Source organism: Pleurodeles waltl, chromosome 6 (genome assembly GCF_031143425.1).
Source record: "Pleurodeles waltl isolate 20211129_DDA chromosome 6, aPleWal1.hap1.20221129, whole genome shotgun sequence".
Lineage (NCBI taxonomy): Eukaryota > Metazoa > Chordata > Amphibia > Caudata > Salamandridae > Pleurodeles > Pleurodeles waltl.
Window position 1 is genome coordinate 688399808 of NC_090445.1, and position 23942 is coordinate 688423749.

Consider the following 23942-nt stretch of genomic DNA (forward strand, 5'->3'; position numbering starts at 1 on the left):
CAGCAGGAGCAGCTGCTGAAAAGTCCTTGGAGTTGATGCAGGACTACGGAGAGCGACCACTTGGAAAAGCACAGCACAGGCAGACTTCAAGGTGAGTCTGGTGGGTCCCCTTGGAGTATAGAGGTTGCAAGGGGTGGGGGACCCTTAGAGCACAGCTGGTTCTCCTGGTGCAGGGCCTAGGGAGGCCGGGTGCGGAGCAGGTAGGTGAGCCAAGCGATGTGCGCAAAGGTGCCCTTGGAACCAGGATGCAGGTCACTTTGAGGGTGGATTGCAGGTCAGCAAGGCCACTCTGGGGGGGTGACTTTTATGTGTCCTGAAGTCCCTTGACTGGAGCTTGCATCTGGTCCTTGGAAAGTCTGGAGTGGACTTTTCTTCTGGGTGTCCAATGTTGGTGGTCCAGAACACCGACCTATTGCACTGTTCAGTCACTGGAGGGCACAGTGCCACCAAACTTGGGTCAGTGGCTGGTCAGTGAACTGGACTTCGCTGGTCTTTCCTTCTTTGTTGCAGGGAGTGATGCCTTCACTCTGGAAGGAGATATTTGCTGATTTTCAGAAGGGAGGAGGTCCTCTGGGGTTTTGTGGATTCCGTCGAATGTCACTGCAAACCCCTCAGCACCAATTGTCGAGTCCTGGGTGCAGCAGGCAGGGTTTGGGGCCTTTTTCTTTGTGCAGCAAGATTGCAGTTCTCAAGCCTTGGGTCTTCTTTGTTGCTGGCCTTCTTGAGTCCTTAGAAACTGATCTGCAGTTCTAGGAGTGCCCACTAACTGCTAAATTTAGTGGGCCTTTGGGGGAGTCCCTAGTAGTGATCAATGGGCCATCTTCAATAGGGTGGCTACACCCACTATATGACCACTTCCTGTGGGCAGAGGTCACTTCCGCATCCCTGATTGGTTATTTTCCTACCATGCAAGATAGAGGAAAATGAAATGGAAGGGTCAGGTTGCATGCAACACCTTAGGGGTGGTGCAGGCTGTGGGTGGCCACTCCTCCTGTCCTTTGTGCCTTTTCCTACCGTTGCTCCCACCAAAAGTAGGGGTTTGCAATAGGGGCAGGCATCTGCTGCTAGCAGCAGGGCTGGGGGTTGAGTTTCAAGAGTAACCTTTGAAGTTTGTTGGCAGGACAGTGCCCGTTCCTGGGGAAGGAGGTGTAACACCTCTGCCTAGGAAGGGTTCTAGAATCTTGTCTGGTGGTGGCAGGCTGGTTATGACCTGCCAGCAACCATGCCAGAGTTAGTTAGCTTTGCAGGTGCCATCTCTAAGGTGGCCCCTGGGTACATTTTGCAATAAATCCAATACTGGTACCAGTTTGGATTTATTGTTCTGAGTTGTTTGATACTAAACAACCCAAGGTTCAGAGTGGCCTGCATGTAGCTGTGAAACTCGTACAGACCAGTGTCTAGCATATGCATTTAAAATGGATGCTCTTTTCACGTACTATGTTCCAGATTTGGCAAGGACACAGTAGGGGCATATTGCTCATGCATCTATGACCACACATGCAGTATAGTGCACCCTGCCTTAGGGCTGAAAGGCCTGGCAGAGGAGTGGCTTACCTATATTGTATGCAGTATGTAGTGGACAGGTCACAAAGGCTGTGTGCCAGGCAGAGTTTGCATTTTGGGATTGCACCAGGACACTCAGCCTGCAATGGCAGTGCTGGGTGTACTTGGATGCATGTTCCCTGAGGGAGGCACAATCTGTGCGGCTGCCTTCAGGGGTCTACCCTTAGTACCCCATGCCCTGGGTACCTAAGTACCATTTACTAGGAATTTATAGTGGCAGCTACAGATGTTGCAAATTGTGCCAGTGCATCACACCAATTTTGGGACAGATATCTGGCCCCAGGAACCTGATTAGCATGGGCCCTGGGCACTAACAAATTTAAAACCATACAAATATCAGGCAAAAAGTGGGGGCTAACCTTGTAAAAAGAGGCCCTTTCTCAACCTCAACTCTGCCACATTCATGTTTTATGATATAAGGGATAAGGCTCCCTCTTGTGGACATTATAATTATATTGCAAGCCACTGAGGAGTTCCATAACCATATAGAGGAAAGAAACCAAAGACTGAATTCCTTTAGAAGCAGGCCCATAACCAGAAGAATATTTTTAGGAGGTCATGCCCCCCAGAGATGACCAAACATCGTACATTGCAGATATATAGATTACATAGGTAGATATCTGTGGCCCATTGATATTTTGGGTTCTGTCCTCAATATTCTGTGCCATCAGGATTCTAGGTTTGATAATCAGGTGCACACTATGTCATTCTATGTGAAGGATTATGTGGATTTTTTTTAACCTCTTCTGTGCCTTGGACGAGATGATCTCGTCCAAGGCTACAGTTCCCCTGTGCCTTGGACGAGATCATCTCGTCCTAGGCACAGGGGAACTTGGGGGCGCGCTAGCACGCCCCCCGTGCACCCCCCTCCCCCCCCAGGCGGGGATGGAAGGGGAAGACCTTCCCCTTCCACCCCCGCCCCCCCCCCCACGGCAATCCGATGACGTCAGCGCGCGCACAGCGCGCTGACGTCATCTAGTGTTGCCGGGCGCGCTGGAAGCCATTTGCTTCCAGCGCGTCTACCGAGGAGGACACGAAAGGTGAGTCCTCTTCGTTTTTGGGGGTCGGGGGTGGTGGGAAACAGACACGGGGGGAAAGGAAAGGGTTTTTCCTTTCCCCCGGTGCCTGTTTTCATTAGATTCCTGCTCCACGATCGCGGGCAGAGCCCGCGATCGTGGAGCAGGAATCTCCACTAGCCACCAGGGATTTATTTTTTTCAATATTTTGGGGGCGACCCCTTGGGCAAGGGTCGCCCCCCCGGGGGCAATTATTTTTAGTATTTCGCCCCCCCCCTGGGGGCAGATCCGCCGTTTTTTCGGCGGATCTGCCCCCAGGGGGGGGCGAAAACCACTAGACACCAGGGATAGTGTTATTTTGCCATAATTTTGGGGGCGACCCCTTGGGCAAGGGTCGCCCCCCCCCGGGGGCAATTTTTTTTTGTATTTCGCCCCCCCTGGGGGCAGATCTGCCGATTTTTCGGCGGATCTGCCCCCAGGGGGGGGCGAAAACCACTAGACACCAGGGAAAATGTATTATATTTATTATTTTGGGGGCGACCCCTTGGGCAAGGGTCGCCCTCCCCCGGGGGCATTTTTTTATTGTATTTCGCCCCCCCCTGGGGGCAGATCTGCCGATTTTTCGGCGGATCTGCCCCCAGGGGGGGGCGAAAACCACTAGACACCAGGGATATAGTATTTTATGTTTATTTTGGGGACGACCCCCTTGGGCAAGGGTCGCCCCACCCTGGGGGCAATTTTTTTTGGTATTTCGCCCCCCCCCCCTGGGGCAGATCCGCCGAATTTTCGGCGGATCTGCCCCCGGGGGGGCGGCGAAAACCACTAGACACCAGGGATTTTATATTTTGTGTATTTTTTGGGGGCGACCCCTTGGGCCAGGGTGGCCCCCCCGGGGAATTTTTATTTGTATTTATCCCCCCCCCCGGGGGGCAGATCCGCTGATTTTTTGGCAGATCTGCCCCCGAGGGGGGTTGAAAACCACTAGACACCAGGGATTTATTTTTATTGTAAAGTTTTTTTTGGGGGGGCGACCCTTTGGGCAAGGGGCGTCCCACTGGGGGACACATTTTTTAGTATTTGCCCCCCCCTCCCCCCACGGGGGCAGATTGCCAATTTTTGGGCTGATCTGCCGCCGGGGGGGGCGGGGGGGCAAAATCCACTAGACACCAGGGATTTTGTTTTTGTTGTTTATTTTGAGGGCAACCCCTTGGGCAAGGGTCTCTCCCCTGGGGAGTTTTTTTTTTCTGTTTCGGCCCCCCGATGGCAGACCAGTCATTTTTTGGACGATCTGGCCCCGGGGGGGTGGAAGCACACTAGGCGCCAGGGATTGTGTGGTGTGTGTGTAATTTTGTAGGCCCATCTGCCCCCAAGGAGGGCAGAAACCACCAATACGGCAGGGATTTTTTTGTTTTGTGCTGGGGGTGCCCCCTTTGGGAAGGGTTGCCCCCTAAAAGGGGGCACAGAGGTGTTGCCCATTTCGGCTAATTTTTTTACGCCCATCTACCCCCGAGGGGGGGCAGGATCCACTTAGGTACCAGGGACAACTTCTAAGTTCTTGGTGGTGGGGTGTTTGTCAACAGGCAAAGTATTTGTATTTGTGATTATAACAATTTATTTCTTCTTTTTCTTCTAGTTCAACGCTTTTGCTTCCTTTGCTGTGGATCTTAGCGGTTTTGGCAGTAGTTGTCCAGTGGTTTGCATAGCTGCATGTTTTAGGTAAGTGAAAGCAATTTACTCCAAAGGAGTATTGTTGACATGCATGAATGACATGTTTGTAGGTGGTGTACTAAATGCAGTATTGTGTGTTTGACATTGTCCTTAGATTTGAGCACAGTGATGTTTGTGTTGTCATATGTCTAATTTGCTTTTTTCTTTTTTCTTTTTAGTGGGATATCATTGGTGATTGCTGTGTCTGTGCAGAGTAGTTGCTTGGTGAGTAGCTATTTCAGGCAACTGAGTGGTATAGTTTTTTGTAGTACATAACTCTTTGTGATAAAGCTACACTTTGTTTATTACTTATTTTAGTGCTAGTTGTTGTTGGCAATCCATTTGTTGTTAGGATCATGGCTAGCCGCAAAGTGACCGCTCAGCAGGTTGTTCGCATGCTCTTTGAGTCGTCTTCAGACCATGATTACGACACTGACTCTGCATCTGAGGCAGAGGAGGAAGCAGGAGATTCTGGAAGTGAGTTTTCTGTCCAAGAGTATTCTTCTGATGAGGAAGCTACTCTCAGTGCAGATGAAGGGCCTGAGTTAGAGGAGGACATTGATGTGCCAAGAGTGCAGCAGCCTGGGGCTGAAGGGTTTCCCATTAGAAGACCTGACACCTGGATTGCCCCAAACATGGAGCAGCCACAGTTACCTGCATTTACTAGTCTCCCAGGGTGTAGAGTTAATACGGAAAACTTTCTGCCTGTCCATTTCTTTCACTTGTTTATGGACGATGTATTTTTGGAAGAGATTGTGGAGCAGACAAATGTGTATGCAGAGCAATATTTGCGGGACAACGCTGCCAGACTTAAGCCTCAGTCTAGAGCTACTCATTGGGTTCCCACATATCTGGAAGAGATGAAAAGGTTTTTAGGTTTGTCTTTTTTGATGGGGTTGATCAGGAAGCCGTCACTGGCTTCTTATTGGTCTACTAGTCCCTTGATGGCAACTGCTATATTTCCTGCAACTATGACACGTAATCGGTATTTGCTTCTTCTTCGTATGCTGCATTTTGTAGACAATGCTTTAGCCTTGCCACGAGATCACCCTGATTGTGACCGCCTTTTTAAGATTAGGCCTGTCCTTGATCATTTTGTGGATCGGTTTTCAGAGGTCTATGTTCCAGGCAAAGAGATAAGTGTGGACGAGTCTTTGGTCCTTTTCAAGGGGCGTTTAGTTTTTAAGCAGTACATCCCTAGTAAGAGGGCACGGTATGGGATTAAATTGTATCTGCTGTCAGAAAGCAGTACAGGATATGTTTATAATGTCCGGGTCTACACTGGTAGGGATTCCAGTATTGACCCTCCTGGTTGTCCGGCCACTTTTGGAGTTAGCGAAAAAATTGTGTGGGAACTTGCTAGACGGCTGTTTAACAAAGGTCACCATTTGTACGTAGATAATTTCTACACTGGAGTGCAGTTGTTCAAGGAGTTGTTTAGGGTGGACACTGTTGCTTGTGGCACAATCCGTTCTAACCGCAAAGGCTATCCAAGGGAGCTTGTCTGTAAAAAACTTGAGAGGGGACAGTGCAGTGCCTTGCGGAATAATGAGCTGTTAGCTATGAAATTTTCAGACAGGAGGGGTGTGTACATGCTATCGACCATCCATGATGAGAGTACTTCCCCTGTGGCTGTTTGGGGTCAGGTTGCGGAAGTGCGCAAACCTGCGTGCATTTTGGACTACAATAGGCACATGGGTGGTGTTGATAGAGTAGATCAGAGGTTGGAACCTTACACTGATCTTCGTAAGTCCTATGTGTGGTATAAAAAGTTGGCCCTACATTTATTTCATTTGGCAACTTTTAATGCCTTTATTGTATACAAGGATTGTTCACCTGAGTCAAGGATGACTTTTGTTAAATTTCAGGAGTCGGTGATAGAAAGCCTTATTGTGGTGGAACCGGCAAGAGTTCCTAGAGTAGAAGTGGTGGAGGATGTGGCTAGATTGAAAGATCGGCACTTTCCAGATCACATTCCTCCCACTCCCAAAAAAGACATGCCCACAAAGAAATGTAGAGTATGTGCCCGGAGATCAATCCGGAGGGAGAGCCGGATGTACTGCCCCGAATGCCCTTCAAAGCCTGGGCTGTGTGTGCCTAGCTGTTTTAGAAGTTACCACACAAGGAAAAACTTTTGGGAAATACCGTGAGCGTAAGCTGTCTGTTTTATATTTTCCACGGTTGGCATCTGTCGTGTATTTAGTTTGAGGTTTTGTGTTTGTAGTTTTGTGCCTATTTTATAATTAGTAGTTTATTTGTTGTTTATAAATAAAAAAAAGTGATTGCGGTGTGCGTGGGGTGGCGCTTGGCTGGCGGTGTGCGTGGGGTGGCGGTGTGCGTGGGGTGGCGCTTGGCTGGCGGTGTGCGTGGGGTGGCGCTTGGCTGGCGGTGTGCGTGGGGTGGCGCTTGGCTGGCGGTGCCAGCCAAACGGCAGTCCACACTCCCATCAGCTGGTGTGATTCTTGTATCAGTCATGTGGCGTATGTAAGTGATGGGCCCTTGAGTGGCGCGGTCTGTCGATGTGAGTGTTGTAATGTGCTGGGCCCGTGGCTGGCGGTGTGAATGGTCTTGTGCGTGTCATGTATGAAAGGTGTGTGAATGGACTGTAAAGCGGTTGGTGCCTTGTCGCGGCTTTACAGCTCACGAGCTGTGAGTCATTGGTTCACTTTTTTGCCTTTCAGTTATTAGCAGTGCATTTCATTTTTGTGAAATCTCTTGTTAATAAAATTTGATCCACTGAACCATCACTCACCCTCGTGCCAAATCCAACCAGTATGTGTTGTAAAAAATGACAAAACCTGCTCCGCTGTAATCAGGCGTCGCAGCACACCTGTGACACGCTAGGTGCCTCGGGTGGGACCCCGATGATGAAGCATGCCACCAACTTGGTTGGTGGGTGAGGGGTCTTCTTCACATAACCTAAGTGTTTCTTTTCACTATTTTAGTGTTTGGCACATCACGGACGTATGTGCACACATCAAAATGATATATTGCAAAAATACCTATCCCTTCTATCTCTTCAGATTTTGGGCCTTATTCTGTTGCAGGCACCTGGCCCACCCACACAAGTGAGGTATCATTTTTATCGGGAGACTTGGGGGAATGCTGGGTGGAAGGAAATTTGTGGCTCCTCTCAGATTCCAGAACTTTCTGCCACAGAAATGAGAGGAAAAAGTGTTTTTTTGGCCAAATTTTGAGGTTTGCAAAGGATTCTGGGTAACAGAACCTGGTCCGAGCCCCGCAAGTCACCCCTCCTTGGATTCCCCTAGGTCTCTAGTTTTCAGAAATGCACAGGTTTGGTAGGTTTCCCTAGGTGCCCGCTGAGCTACAGGCCAAAATTCACAGGTAGGCACTGTTTTCTTCCAAAATTTTGGTTGTGTCCACGTTGCGCTTCGGGGCGTTTCCTGTCGCGGCCGCTAGGCCTACCCACGCAAGTGAGGTATCATTTTTATCGGGAGACATGGGGGAACGCTGGGTGGAAGGAAATTTGTGGCTCCTCTCAGATTCCAGAACTTTCTGCCACAGAAATGTGAGGAACATGTGTTTTTTTAGCCAAATTTTGAGGTTTGCAAAGGATTCTGGGTAACAGAACCTGGTCCGAGCCCCGCAAGTCACCCCTCCTTGGATTCCCCTAGGTCTCTAGTTTTCAGAAATGCACAGGTTTGGTAGGTTTCCCTAGGTGGCGGCTGAGCTAGAGGCCAAAATCTACAGGTAGTCACTTTGCTAAAAACAGCTCTGTTTTCTGTGATATGTCCACGTTGTGTTTTGGGGCATATCCTGTCGCGGGCGCTAGGCCTACCCACACAAGTGAGGTATCATTTTTATCGGGAGACGTGGGGGAACGCTGGGTGGAAGGAAATTTGTGGCTCCTCTCAGATTCCAGAACTTTCTGCCACAGAAATGTGAGGAACATGTATTTTTTTAGCCAAATTTTGAGGTTTGCAAAGGATTCTGGGTAACAGAACCTGGTCCGAGCCACACAAGTCACCCCTCCTTGGATTCCCCTAGGTCTCTAGTTTTCAGAAATGCACAGGTTTGGTAGGTTTCCCTAGGTGGCGGCTGAGCTAGAGGCCAAAATCTACAGGTAGTCACTTTGCTAAAAACAGCTCTGTTTTCTGTGATATGTCCACGTTGTGTTTTGGGGCATATCCTGTCGCGGGCGCTAGGCCTACCCACACAAGTGAGGTATCATTTTTATCGGGAGACGTGGGGGAACGCTGGGTGGAAGGAAATTTGTGGCTCCTCTCAGATTCCAGAACTTTCTGCCACAGAAATTTGAGGAACATGTGTTTTTTTAGCCAAATTTTGAGGTTTGCAAAGGATTCTGGGTAACAGAACCTGGTCCGAGCCACACAAGTCACCCCTCCTTGGATTCCCCTAGGTCTCTAGTTTTCAGAAATGCACAGGTTTGGTAGGTTTCCCTAGGTGGCGGCTGAGCTAGAGGCCAAAATCTACAGGTAGTCACTTTGCTAAAAACAGCTCTGTTTTCTGTGATATGTCCACGTTGTGTTTTGGGGCATATCCTGTCGCGGGCGCTAGGCCTACCCACACAAGTGAGGTATCATTTTTATCGGGAGACGTGGGGGAACGCTGGGTGGAAGGAAATTTGTGGCTCCTCTCAGATTCCAGAACTTTCTGCCACAGAAATGTGAGGAACATGTGTTTTTTTAGCCAAATTTTGAGGTTTGCAAAGGATTCTGGGTAACAGAACCTGGTCCGAGCCACACAAGTCACCCCTCCTTGGATTCCCCTAGGTCTCTAGTTTTCAGAAATGCATAGGTTTGGTAGGTTTCCCTAGGTGGCGGCTGAGCTAGAGGCCAAAATCTACAGGTAGTCACTTTGCTAAAAACAGCTCTGTTTTCTGTGATATGTCCACGTTGTGTTTTGGGGCATATCCTGTCGCGGGCGCTAGGCCTACCCACACAAGTGCGGTATCATTTTTATCGGGAGACGTGGGGGAACGCTGGGTGGAAGGAAATTTGTGGCTCCTCTCAGATTCCAGAACTTTCTGCCACAGAAATGTGAGGAACATGTGTTTTTTTAGCCAAATTTTGAGGTTTGCAAAGGATTCTGGGTAACAGAACCTGGTCCGAGCCCCGCAAGTCACCCCTCCTTGGATCCCCCTAGGTCTCTAGTTTTCAGAAATGCACAGGTTTGGTAGGTTTCCCTAGGTGGCGGCTGAGCTACAGGCCAAAATCTACAGGTAGTCACTTTGCTAAAAACAGCTCTGTTTTCTGTGATATGTCCACGTTGTGTTTTGGGGCATATCCTGTCGCGGGCGCTAGGCCTACCCACACAAGTGAGGTATCATTTTTATCGGGAGACATGGGGGAACGCTGGGTGGAAGGAAATTTGTGGCTCCTCTCAGATTCCAGAACTTTCTGCCACAGAAATGTGAGGAACATGTGTTTTTTTAGCCAAATTTTGAGGTTTGCAAAGGATTCTGGGTAACAGAACCTGGTCCGAGCCACACAAGTTACCCCTCCTTGGATTCCCCTAGGTCTCTAGTTTTCAGAAATGCATAGGTTTGGTAGGTTTCCCTAGGTGGCGGCTGAGCTAGAGGCCAAAATCTACAGGTAGTCACTTTGCTAAAAACAGCTCTGTTTTCTGTGATATGTCCACGTTGTGTTTTGGGGCATATCCTGTCACGGGCGCTAGGCCTACCCACACAAGTGAGGTATCATTTTTATCGGGAGACGTGGGGAAACGCTGGGTGGAAGGAAATTTGTGGCTCCTCTCAGATTCCAGAACTTTCTGCCACAGAAATGTGGGGAACATGTGTTTTTATAGCCAAATTTTGAGGTTTGTAAAGGATTCTGGGTAACAGAACCTGGTCCGAGCCCCGCAAGTCACCCCTCCTTGGATCCCCCTAGGTCTCTAGTTTTCAGAAATGCACAGGTTTGGTAGGTTTCCCAAGGTGGCGGCTGAGCTAGAGGCCAAAATCTACAGGTAGTCACTTTGCTAAAAACAGCTCTGTTTTCTGTGATATGTCCACGTTGTGTTTTGGGGCATATCCTGTCGCGGGCGCTAGGCCTACCCACACAAGTGAGGTATCATTTTTATCGGGAGACATGGGGGAACACTAGGTGGAAGGAAATTTGTGGCTCCTCTCAGATTCCAGAACTTTCTGCTACAGAAATGTGAGGAACATGTGTTTTTTTAGCCAAATTTTGAGGTTTGCAAAGGATTCTGGGTAACCGAACCTGGTCCGAGCCACACAAGTTACCCCTCCTTGGATTCCCCTAGGTCTCTAGTTTTCAGAAATGCACAGGTTTGGTAGGTTTCCCTAGGTGGCGGCTGAGCTACAGGCCAAAATCTACAGGTAGTCACTTTGCTAAAAACAGCTCTGTTTTCTGTGATGTGTCCAGGTTGTGTTTTGGGGCATATCCTGTCGCGGGCGCTAGGCCTACCCACACAAGTGAGGTATCATTTTTATCGGGAGACGTGGGGGAATGCTGGGTGGAAGGAAATTTGTCGCTCCTCTCAGATTCCAGAACTTTCTGCCACAGAAATGTGAGGAACATGTGTTTTTTTAGCCAAATTTTGAGGTTTGCAAAGGATTCTGGGTAACAGAACCTGGTCCGAGCCACACAAGTCACCCCTCCTTGGATTCCCCTAGGTCTCTAGTTTTCAGAAATGCACAGGTTTGGTAGGTTTCCCTAGGTGGCGGCTGAGCTAGAGGCCAAAATCTACAGGTAGTCACTTTGCTAAAAACAGCTCTGTTTTCTGTGATGTGTCCACGTTGTGTTTTGGGGCATATCCTGTCGCGGGCGCTAGGCCTAGCCACACAAGTGAGGTATCATTTTTATCGGGAGACTTGGGGGAACATAGAATAGCAAAACAAGTGTTATTGCCCCTTGTCTTTCTCTACATTTATTCCTTCCAAATATAGGGGTGTGTGTAAAAAAGACATCTATTTGAGAAATTCCATGTAATTCACGTGCTACTATGGTCACCCCGGAATTCAGAGATGTGCAAATAACCACTGCTCCTCAACACCTTATCTTGTGCCCTTTTTGGAAATGCAAAGGTTTTCTTGATAGCTATTTTTTACTCCTTATATTTCAGCAAATGAATTACTGTATACCCGGTATAGAATGAAAACGCACTGCAGGGTGCAGCTCATTTATTGGCTCTGGGTTCCTCGGGTTCTTGATGAACCTACAAACCCTATATATCCCCGCAACCAGAGGAGTCCAGCAGACGTAACGCTATATTGCTTTCGATAATCTGACATTGCAGGGAAAAGTTACAGAGTAAAAAGTAGAGAAAAATTGATGTTTTTTTCACCTCAATTTCAATATTTTTCTTTTTCAGCTGTTATTTTCTGTAGGAAACCCTTGTAGGATCTACACAAATGACCCCTTGCTGAATTCAGAATTTTGTCTACTTTTCAGAAATGTTTAGGTTTCTGGGATCCAGCATTGGTTTCATGACCATTCCTGTCACTGACTGGAAGGAGGCTGAAAGCACAAAAAATTGCACAAATGGGGTATGCTCCAGTAAAATGCCAAAATTGTGTTGAAAAATTGGGTTTTCGGATTCAAGTCTGCCTGTTCCTGAAAGCTGGGAAGCTGCTGAGTTTAGCACCGTAGACCCTTTGTTGATGCCATTTTCAGGGGAAAAACCACAAGCCTTCTTCTGCAGCCCCTTTTTCCAATTTTTTTGAAAAAAACGAAATTTTCACTGTATTTTGGCCAATTTCTTGACCTCCTTCAGGGGAACCCACAAAGTCTGGGTACCTTTAGAATCCCTAGGATGTTGGAAAAAAAGGACGCAAATTTGGCTTGGTTAGCTTATGTGGACAAAAAGTTATGAGGGCCTAAGCGCGAACTGCCCCAAATAGGCAAAAAAAGGCCAGGCACAGGAGGGGGAAAAGGCCTGGCAGCGAAGGGGTTAAGGTACATGTGAAAACCCACTCAATCAACGTTTCACAATCCAATCTGTATTCCTATCAGTCAAGATGGATTTAAAGCAGAAGGGTGTAAAGTTGTAAAGTAGACTGACTCACAACTTTGTGTATTGTCTAAACTGTGCACGCTTTGCGCAATGTAAAGCGTATCCAGTGCTTTAAAAAAATAATAAACTGGCCTCAGCTCAGATCCTTCCCTCCCACACTTCTTACCTCAGGTGGTGGATATCCATCCTCCATACTCAGAATTTATTTGTTGGAGGATTTTCTACCTGAGACATTCTGTATCAGGTAATCATCGTACCTGGAAGTCCCAAAATGATAAACCTTATACCACGTAAATTTAGGAGAATTCAAAGTTTCCTAATTCTGACCAACTTTGTAAGTGAAGTGTAATTTAACTTGCCACTAATTAAAAAAAAAACTTTACAGAGAACTTGGAGAACATCTATAATGAACATTTTGGGAAATGAGTAGCGTACAGTTTGTTTTAAACATGTTAAGGATGCAACAATTGAGAAAACTAAATAGAATGTAAATGTCATTTTACAGGAGAAGTTGGGAAGGTTCTACACTGAATGTTACTTTAAGGTTGTGAACAAAGATGGATTGTTCCATTACATTTCATCAAAAGCACCAGTCAAAACTGCCAGGAATTGGAGCAGGCTCTGGCATTGGCATACATTCCTAATACTTACAGCCAGGTTGTGTGAAAGGTGTTGTACACATAGAGACCTTCATTAGAGTTTGACCAGCAAGACGGGTAGGCATGGTAAAGGTAAAGGTGATTGTGTGAGCCCAGGGTGAGTCCATTAGAGGCCTGTGTCCTGGCTGAAGGCACTCAATCCATCGCCTGTTAGAGGAGTCATAGATAGGCAGGCAGAGGCATTGCCTTTAAGGCTCTAAGTGGTGGTTTCATGGTTTGCATCTAAGGTCCTGCTCTGCAATAACAGCTCTGTTTGATGCTGCTTGCATGGTACCTCAGAATTGGACCGTACAGTCATCCTATTGCAGACTTATGGACCCTCAAGGTTGCACCCTCTTAGTGGCTAACATTGACTAGACGAGCATGCACCTTTCTGAGTGGCAAATCTAAAAAGCATAGAAGCCTGCCATGTGTACTAGAAATAGAAAAAACTTGCAGAGGGATTGTTCTGCAATACTACGGATGCAGATAAAAGTCAAGCTTCATGTTATGGAAAAGTCAATAGGCTGCTTTATTTAAATGTACATTAGAAAGCCAAATCACTTCCTTAATAGAATGTGAACTTCTCAGTAAGTTGTACTTTCCAGTGGCTGTACCAGCACATATGGCTGATGTGCATTAATAGAAAATACATCAGAACATCTAACCAAGAGCAAATAGAAACAAATAACAAGGGGGTGCCATTGTTAAGCAATTTGAAAAAAAGCAATGTGAATCACTTAACAATAGATAGACCGTTTTGCTGTATCGCGCAGCACACTATGTCACTGACACTACACAGTCAAACAAAAGTAAAAACAGACCTTTCTTGTAGAGTCTGCAGGGATCCACTAGTGTCTTACCACACAGTGTTCCTATATTTCTCCTGATTCCAAAAGTTCCCACTTGTGTGACTGAGCTATTGCCTGTGAAAGGAAAGGCTGCTTGAAGGCCCTAATATACAAGGAATTATCAAGATATTATCTTGAAAATTGACCAATTCAGCAATGTGGGTAGCTGCGGTATTTAGGCTAGGGCTCAGTTGACATCCAGGGACAATGGCTAGGTGTAGGTATTTCTGAAGACAAAGTACCTTGGATAGTGTGGGGGGGGTGAAGCGTTCGTGGATCCAAATATATTTTCTTACCCAGAGTGCCCTGCTTTGGCTAGAACACAGTTGTTCCTTATATTTCAGTGAAGAAAATTTCCCCAATCTCTGGGGATCCATAAAATTCCTACCACCCAGCATTCCCACACTCCTAATAAAATGCTGCTGTAAATGGTCACCAAATATTATGTATTTAGCACACATCAATTACAAAGGATCTAATTACAACAATTTATTTGCTTTGGCAACAAATTAGATAAAGATAAAGCAGAATTCCAAAGGAGTCAAAACATTTTCAAAAAGCAGATTCATAATGCACAGATCTTAATCTACAATATACAAAAATCAGAAAACGTTAGTTGATATTCTGTGAAGTCGTCAAAAGAGATAAATTATAAAACAAATGCTTTCAGCCTCAGGTGCCCTGATTATGGTTTCCCCAATATTTGGTTCACGGAGATTAATCCTCAGTGTGTTGAATCTGGCAGGCTTCTCTAGATAGTAAACAATTTTTTAAAGATAGTCTGGTATGGGAGCTCTTTGTGACATGGCAGGTTATATTGGGTAATTTCAGATTCCCACTACAGCTACTTAGGTATTTGTAGCCCTCTGCAGCAGGCACATTAACCTAACAATGTATATGGCTCTTACAACAAAATAACAATCTGTGCAGCAGAAACATTATCTCACTAGTCTATATTTCACAACAGACCAGTGTAGGCTGCAGCACTGTCAGTCAAACTTAAGTTGTAACTGACTTGTGAATACTCTGCCTGTGCACAATAGGCTAATGCACCATGTCATAGTGGAATCTGGAGCTTCCTAATTTAACATTGCATCTGAATGACTAATAGGTTTAGGTTCTGATAACCACTTATGTATCACAGGTCATGAAAGCTGTTGGCTTAAGAACAACATGACTCAATGACCTATACAGTCGTGCAATCGCTCCACACAGCAAATTTATGTTTGACATACAGTATCTGAAAGGTGAGAAGGGAGTTCAGCAAATACCCATTGAATTTTTGGCCTCTCAGCTGTGACAGCAAACTAGTGTTGATACCACCTTTCAAATCAGCTCTGCACACAAACACTGTGGTGTCCCACAGGGGTCCAACATATTATGGCTATTATTCAACATCTGCCTGCCTCCCTTATCAAACCTAAATAAATCATTAAATCTGTTACAGCTATGTAGATGACACCCAAACCATTCTTAAAAATGGATGGCCTGGAAGACATCTACATTTTAAAACTTAATGACTGTCTTTGGGTCACAAACACATAGATGGTGAATAACCATCTAAAGCTCAATTCCACAAAGACAGATATTATGACGTGAACAACCTTCGCGCACCCACATTCATCATATGCAAAATCAACTCATCAAAAATGTTGCAGCAAGACTTCTTCTCAGCCTTTCCCCAAGAGAACACATGGCCCCAGTCTTGCAATCACTTCACGGGCTATGTATAGTGAGGACATAGTTCAAGGTATTTTGAATCATTCACAGAACCTCCAAGTAAAAGGTCAGCTATACCCATAAGCTAAGTTTGAGCAATAAAAAACAAATATGGACACTGCGCTTTGGGCTTGCACCACTTACCATACCACCTTACTATAAGAGATCTATAGGAGATGCTGCTTTCTCACTTCAAGCTGCCAAACTCTGGAACAAACTACTAGCCAGCATTTAAAGAATACAGGAGGATATATATAACTTCAGAAAACAGTTGAAAACATGGCTATTTCCATGATAACTACCCAACTACACATACCTTGAACAAAACGTGGACAAACAATTGCACACTCAAGCTCAGTCTTTAGCTTACAATCCAAAGATTGGAAACAGACAAATCAGCAACATACTTTTGATAAGCAGGTAAGTTGAGGAGGGCTGACCGTGGGTATTATATAGATTATATAGTTATTTATGGTCATATGTAGCATGTCTGGCCCACACTAATACTAAGACTAAGACCATAACACTCGAAGGTCAGCAGATAACTGTAACTTACACTTCTTACAATATAATAAAGGCAAATATGCTACGAGGGTTGTTAACCCCCAGGACTGGGCAGCCAATAAACCAGCCTTCACTAAATGAACAGGCATGGAATAACTAAAGAGATCTGTCATACACTTTGGGTCAATAGGAGGACTTTAATCTAGTCCAAGACTGCAAGTCCCAAATATCTGTACACTATGGCTGTTTCTTTACATTTCACAAAGGCTTTCAGATATGGGATGATAGTAACAATGACCATCCCAGCAAATCTCTCATCTTCTCTCTCCCTGGTTGGTCACTTTTGTGGCACAACCCGATGGAAAATTATTTTTTGTATTTACTAAACAATGCACAGTCACTTTGCGTAGCTTTGCATAGTTTCTTAAATACAAAATAATGCAAGGCAGCCTGATCACTGCCTTGTGTTACCTTGCTTTGGGGAGGCATTCCAGGAGTGAAGCTTGGATGTTCCCATGCATCCACCCATGGATATTGATGCATTCCCAGATTTACTAATGCTAGTAAACCTGGTAATGTGTCAAAATGCTGTGCCTTCCCTACTGAGGAATAACCAGGAGAAATAGTTTTTGTGTATGAAGGTGCCACTTCCTGCTCAAACACAATCCTGCCTATAATACAGGCACCGTTGTACCAATCCCAAGGTTACACAGTGTGCCAACACTAGTAGACAGCAGAAATGTGCCATATATTTGTAAATCTGACACATTTCTATTGTCTGCTTTATGCTGAATTGCATGAAATGTAAGTAAATCTGTCCCAACATTTCTGATTGGACAAACCAGTGCAGTACCCACCTAAGCAGACTATAATCATAAGAAATTCTTCAAAGCTACCAGCATAGTGAAAACCATAAACTGTGTGTCTGTTAATCTCACGCCTCATCATCCACCACATTGGTACACACTGCATCTTATAACAGGATAACCTCACCTTGGTAGTCATCACACATGACATGGAAACACTTCCCACATAGGATCATAAAAGAAAGACAACGTCCTTACAACCACCCACCACCCAATTGGGTGTAGCTTGCTGCCCATGCACTTAAACACTTCAGTGCCACACATAGGAATATTAAGTGCTATACAAACACTTCAATACAATATTTCTCATTGGTGCATTACCAAGATTTGTGTTGCACCTATCAAAATCTTCATTTACATCACATTTCAGAATTATAAAACAAAATGTGCTTAATTTGTGCTTTCATAACTGCAGGAAAATATTTGTATACTTCATTTACAGGCATGTTATTTTTTAAAGTAGAAACAAATTGACATCCAACATATTTCTTTTCACAGTCCATATGCCACGTCAATTATTAATTTGCTGCATTTGTCACATAATCCATCATCTGCAAAATCTTCTATAAATGCTGCAACTCGTGCTGCTGTGCAGTGGTAGGTCCTTCGCAAAGGTTAACTGGGCAATATTCAGTTACTAACAGCTGTATTTCAATGTGGAACTGGTACTAATGAAGTGAAACCTGTGCCTAGACAGTGCTAACACCTAAAAATGACAAACTAATGAAATACTATCACAAAATGTGCTGCATTAAGCCACATATTTTGTGTTTTACTGCCACAGGATTTAGCCTATATTGTTGCATAATTTAGGCCTTCCCTGCCGCATAACTCCAGTGGTCATCTCTGAGGTGGTCACATAGTTCACTTTACAAAATCCTCCCACTTCTCAAAGAATGAAAATAAAATTCCATCAAGTGAATAAGCAGTAATTTGTAAAACGACAGCCTGACATTTAACCTGTCTTGGAACATGCAGCATATGTAACAAGATAAAAATAAAAGTTGAAGGCATTTTTATTGCTCATTCACCTTCTGAACTCCCACACCTCTACACTGGGCCAGCTGTCTCAGAAATTGGGGGGCCAAAGATTATTATAGGCTGGCATGGCCCTCAAATGCCCCTTCCCCTGTAACTACGTCCCTGTTTATAAGGTTAAGGAACTCCGAGGTGACTTGAAATTCTTATCACGTACACCAGGTAGTACTTTATCCCATATAACACACTGCCACACCATTACCTTTCCCGCATACCACTTAAAACCTTGTTGGGTAACTCTTTCCTATGAAAGCAATGGCATGTTTGCAAACATAAAGAATAAAAATACTTGTTTTAGTGCACAATTAAACATATTAAAAACCTGTTAGATACTTGTTGAAAAAGATAGAAACAGTTAAATTCAAGTCAGTTTAAAAAAGTAGCTTGAATTTGTAACAAATTGCAAAAATATTTTAACTTTAACTTTCTATAATTATGTAAGGAGTAGACAAAATTAACATGTTCTTGTCACTGAAATACATCAGAAAAAACAATGGTTCACTGTAGCTCCATTTTTATAACAAAAATATATTTTTTCTAGTCGACGACAGCGCCATCTACATGGGAGTATCCTAACCACAATAACATAAACATAAACAATGTGTAATCATCTAATGTTCTTCAACAAAAAGATAAAAAAAACCAACCATTATTACAAAGAAAATGCTATTTATTTTTCAAATTCACTATAGTTATGAATTATCCAGTGCCTACATGCGTGAAGAAGGTGTAAATATGGGTAATAAGTGAAAAAAGTGCATCATAAACAAGAGTAAAGCGATATAGGACTCTTGACTCCTTCAATTACTTCTAGGCTTGGGATCATTAGGTACAGTCTATATACATGCATAGTTGATAACGTTTTGACCTCTGGTTATCATCATGACAAACTAGTGACCACCAAGTATCTATATAGATTCATAGTCATTACCATGGATGGCTGGGCTTAAAAAACAATGAAAAGGATGTGATAATTTACTTAATTATTTACATATTTAAAAACTTGCCTTCTATGGGTCAAGTGCTGCAAGGAATATTCAATCCAAAAGTATCAGGGCTTCTCCCTACTAGGGCACTGTGAATCGAAAATAAACCAAGCTTAATTTTTAAGGGGGTGGTGGTAGGGAGAAGGTGGATGGGCTGGGTGTGGTTGGAGGAAGGAGAGTGGAGGGCTCAAGGTGAAGGAGCAAAAAAAATGAAAAAGAAAAGGACATACCCAGTAGTGACTTCGATGGTATTGCTGGTGGAAGCCCAGGGCCTCCCAATCCTATTTGTTACATTTAAAAAATTGAGTATGATCCAAAGCCCCGGTAGGCACTTCACAGGCTGGATGAATTTGCACCCAAAGAGGGGTGAGAAAATAAAAAGTCCGCTCAGAGTGAATTGGAAGGCGAGGTCCTCACAGCGTAGCATGAGGGTCCCCAGGGCCCGAGAAGACTTGTGGAGGTTAGCAGACGTCTCCTCCTCTCAATATTGTTCTTCGGCCTGAGGGATAGGGTCCCCAGGGCCTAAAAAGCTCAGGGAGGGGTGCCATGAAGCCCCTTCTCCTTTTTTCTTGCACTTGGACCCAGGGGATGGGGGCCTTAGGGACTAATAAGAATTGAGGACGGTTGGGCGGCAGCCACTCTGTAGGTATGGTTAGGATTCCCAGGTATAGGAAGTTTGGTCGCTAATAACTTTTCCCCTGTTTGACAAATCTCCACAAAACTTTCCCGACCTATAGATTTTGCTATGTTAGCGGAGGATGGAAAGTTTTGAGGTGAGTGTTAAAGAGATTCAAAGATAAAAGAAGGGTCTCAAAATGCATTTTTCCAGCAATGCATTTTACATAGACTTTTGTATCACATGTAGCATGAAAACTGCTGAGTGGATTTCCATAAAATTTGGCAGGATTATGCATTATGGTGGGCAAGTGATCCTTTTGGGTACTACAAGTAAGTAGGATAAGCATTATTTAAATTATGTCATCTAAACTTAGTGATATCTGTTGTCACATGGATTTCGTAAAATATTGTGGTATTTTGTGAAATTGCCATGGTACATAGTGATGACAAGGCATAATGTGACTGGCTAATGACTGTCTTAGCAAGAAATAAGGACTGCCATGTTGTTTTCAGTACATTTGGCTGTGTTCTGTGTTATGCACTTAGACATAGGTACATACTAGGTTTGATATTTTTTCCTTACCCATTACCATTTAGTTAAAGAGGTAGTAGGTAGAGGCAGTAGGTAGGAAAAGTGATTTATAATTCTCTATTTATTTAGAAGAAATGTATGGAAAAGTGTGGTATTGCCTTGGAAAATAAAAAATAAATGTACATGTTATAAAGTTAAAAATACACTTTACAACACTATAATTTCCAAATTATGACCCCTGCATTGCCAAAAACCATGGCGGTAGGCCCTACCAGTGACAGGGAATTCCCTGTCACTAGTAGGTGGGCCACCACCCCCTTCCACTCCCCAGATGCCCCCTCCATCCACGCTCCCTCCCTTCCAATCCCCCCCATACATGCGCAATCCAGGCACAAACCATGCATTCACACACTCGCTCACACAGACATACAAGAATTCATACACGCATGCTTCCATTCATTCACGCATGCATCCCATACACACATTCATTCTGACATGCAGAAATGCATTCACATTTCCATTCATACACGCATTCTCACACATGCACACACACACACGCAAACTTCACTAAACACACATTGATGCACACACTCACACATTCATGCACACACTCCCACACATACACATCTGGTGACAAGATTGGCCCTTGCTGATGGTGTCACCTCTCTGGTCCTGAAAGGTGCCCTTCTTGCGGTTCCTCCTCTGGAGAGGGGGTGCGGTTGCTATTCCTGTGTCTTCATGGTCAGGAAGGTCACGGGGAATTTTCGTCTGATCATCGACCTGCAGTTTCTGAACCAATTTGACCTGGCCATGCATTTTCGGATGTCCGCTTTGCGTCAGGTGATTCCGCTGGTCTCTCCGGGGGATTTCCTGACAAAGATCGATCCTCAGGATGCCTATTTCCATGTTCCTCCTCTGAGGTTTGCAGTGGGCTCCCAACATTGGCAGTTCAGGGTTCCCTTTGGGCTCACGTCCTGACCCAGGATTTTCACCAAGGTTCTGGCCTCGGTGATGGGCCTCCTCCATTCCAGAGTTGTCTTGGTCCACCTGTATTTTGACAACCTTCTGATCCATGTGCCTTCTCTGGACAGATCTCTGGCAGACACAGCCTCTACAGTGTCCCTTTTGGAGAGTTTTGGATTCGTGATCCATCCCTCCAAGTCCCACATGACTCCCTCTCTGCAAGTGGAGTATATTGGTGCTTTTTTGGATACAGAGCAGGGAATGGTGTTCCTTCCTGCCTCCTGGTGTGCTCGGCTCCATCAGTCTCTTCGGTGCCTCCTGCAGGTTCGGAACGCTTCTGCGAGGGAATGGCTTCATCTTCATGGTCTGATGTTAAGATGAGGCTTGTTTTCCGGTGTTTCTCCCCTGCCTTGCTACGGTCTTGCTCGTACCAATTGTTGGATTCTTTGGTGCTACTTTGCTTTCTTCTTTCTTTCAGGTGACAACTTTGCATGTAGTGCCGTTGGCATGCCTCCACTTGGGCCCAGTGGTGCACCATATCTTGCTTTACTGGACTCTGGCCAGCAGCAACTATGAGGCTTTTAGTTTCCGCTCCAGTTCATCCGTTCCTCTGGTGGTTGCATCATCCTTCCCTGAACCATGGTTTTCCTCTTCAGTCTCTGACTCCTTTGGTCCTCACTACTCATGTCAGCAGCCTGGGCTGAGGGCAGTCTTGGGGGACCTCATTGCTCAGGGCCTCTAGTCCGTGGAGGAGGCTTCAATGTCGTCCAATTGGAGGGAGACTCAAGGGGTCTGGAATGCCCTCCAGATCTTTGCTCCCCTCTTCTGGATCACTTGGTGATAGTCCGAGTGGACAACCGAGTGGCAATGTCATACATCAATCACCAGTTCAGAACCAGGTCCTTCTCCCTCAATCTCCTTGCCCGCCTCATCATGTCCCGGGCAGAGTTCCATCTCCTCAGGGTGCAGGCCATTCGCATTTAGGGGGTGCTGAATAGTCAGGCGGATCTTCTGAGTCAGGTGTTCCCGTCCTCCCTGGAATTCGTTCTGGCTCCTTCGGTGTTTGACCAAATTTGCAGTCGGTGGGGTGTCCCAACAGTGAATCTCATTGCTACCCCCTTGAATACCAACCTTCCCCTCTTCTTCACCAGATTCCTTACTTGGTGTGCCCAGGGGACCGATGCTCTGACCAGTCCTTGGCCTCGAGGTATTCTTTACGCCTTTCCCCCGGTCTCCCTGATCCAGCGATTCCTGTCTCACCTGCTCTGGGAGGTTGTGGAGGTGGTTGTGGTTCATCCTTTTTGGCCTCAGAGACCTTGGTTCCTTCTTCTCTGTCTCCTGACGGTGAAGCTCGAGTGGTGTCTTCCTCTGATGCCTTTCCCTCTGTCCTTCCCTCTACTTCCTCAGCGGACTCCACTAGCAAGGGTTCCTTTGATGCTTGGTGCAGGGCCCGGTCTTTGTCTCCTGTTTCTGCCACTTCCTCTGCAGTTTTTCAGTTTCTTCAGGAGAGTTTTCATAAGGATCTTTCCATTGCTACTCTGAAACTTCAGTGGTGCTCTATTAAAATGTTTGGGCTCCATGGGATGATTATCTTCTTTTTCAGGCATGGCCTCTAAGTTGTTCTGGGTTTTTTGCCGTCTTCAACCTCCCCTTCGGGACCCTTTTCCCCCCTGAGGACCTTCATTTGGTACGTTCCCATTTTAAATCCCCACTGTATGAGCCCCTGGAGTCGGTGTCCCTTAAGTTCCTGACTTGGAAGTGTTTTTTTCTAGTTGCCATTACCACTGCCAGGCGTTTGGGTGAACTTAATAACTTGGTTTGTCGCCCTACTCACCAGTGCATTTTTGGGGACCCGGTCATCCTTTCCTTGGATCCTAAGTTCCTCCCTAAGGTGAATTCCTCCTTTCATCATGAGCAGGAAATTGTTCTCCCGTCCTGCCTCCAGAGGCCTTGGTCGCTGACCCTTCCTTGTCTTTTTTTGGACGTTGTCCATGCATTGAAGATCTATTTGGTTAGGTCTTCTGAGTTTTGTCTCTATGACCACCTTTTTGTCAGCTTTGGGCCTGTGTAGAAGGTAGACGTCCTCCTTCTTCCACCTTATACTGTTGGATTAAGTCTGTTATCTTTTTGGCTTACCAGGCCCTGGGCCGGGAGGTTCAAGGTGGGATTAAGGCCCATTCCACACAAGGTATGGCTGTTTCCTGGGCTGAATGGTCCGGGGTTCCCCTCTGGGATATTTGTAAGGCTGCCACCTGGTCCACTCCTTCCTCTTTCATTACTCATTACAGGTTGCACGTTGCTCAGTGTTCCAAATTGTCCTTTGGCTCTGAGCTCCTGCTCACTGCTGCTTCCTCCTCCTGAGGCGGCTCCTTGGGTATGGACTGTTCATGTCATTGACTTGTGGTCTACTGTGTTCCAGGGTCTCTGTTTTTTGTGCCTTATTAAAATTTGCACTGCACTGATTGTGTTCATTCTGGTTCTGTTGTGTGGCTGCTGAAAGTGGTCTTGATGGGCATTCCTCCATTTGTTCGGAATGGGGCGAGGAAGAATGATGAGGAGGTAATGCTCAGCTTACTTATGGGTAATCTTAATTACTCCGATTCTTCCTTCCTTGTCTCATTCTATATGTCCCTCCCTGTTCTTTCATTAGCCGGTGTTGTAGTGCTTGGTGATACACAGGTAGTTCTGGGGGAAAGGAGGGGCTATATGCTCCTTATCCTTCTTCCCTTTCATGGAAAGCTAAGAAGTAGCTTTCTAGACTTGACGTGAGGAGTGAATAGGGCACTTCACTCCCTTAGTTCGGAATGGGACGAGGAAGGAAAAATCAGAGTAATGGAGATTACCTGTAAGTAATCCGAGCATACCTTAATTTCTGAAAGCAGGAAATATAAATGTTTTGAAAAATATGCATACACTTACCCCCATCCCATGTTTGGAATAATTCCTTCCTGCTTTGCCATTATACACTCTTTTGTGGAGAAT